At 47.5% G+C, this 362-nt stretch overlaps 1 non-coding gene across 1 annotated transcript; it reads right to left on the bottom strand.

The window, feature by feature from the left end:
- Positions 1-118: 118 nt before the first annotated feature.
- Positions 119-201, bottom strand: trnal-cag (transfer RNA leucine (anticodon CAG)). The gene has a single exon. It is a non-coding gene; the product is annotated as a tRNA-Leu (tRNA).
- Positions 202-362: the final 161 nt, after the last annotated feature.

Raw genomic sequence — 362 nt, 5'->3', positions numbered from 1 at the left:
TACGTCTGGAAACGCGTAAACTGGTGATCCGTGTATGAGGAAAACTCGGGAGCTCAACTGTTTTGGACATCATCTCTACAATGTTACAGTTCAGATGCTGCTCCTGTTAAAATGTTCATGTCAGAAGTGGGATTCGAACCCACGCCTCCAGAGGAGACTGCGACCTGAACGCAGCGCCTTAGACCGCTCGGCCATCCTGACCCTATGAGCTCTCTTTGACACTACTTTGTGTCAGCATGTCAGCCATGTGCACTTTGTTGCTGGTTGTCACTTATAGAGCAAGTCTATAAGCATTTTATCCGTATTTACTGAACTTCGGTATGATCTCTTCTTTGTGTGGCGAGCAGCTAAAAGCAGCCCTG

Source organism: Seriola lalandi, unplaced genomic scaffold, assembly GCF_002814215.2.
Source record: "Seriola lalandi dorsalis isolate HSWRI2012SDOR001 ecotype SW California unplaced genomic scaffold, Sedor1 jcf7180002000349, whole genome shotgun sequence".
In the NCBI taxonomy this organism is placed as follows: domain Eukaryota; kingdom Metazoa; phylum Chordata; class Actinopteri; order Carangiformes; family Carangidae; genus Seriola; species Seriola lalandi.
Note: the sequence above shows the minus strand (reverse complement) of the source record. Positions and strands in the feature narration are given on the sequence as shown.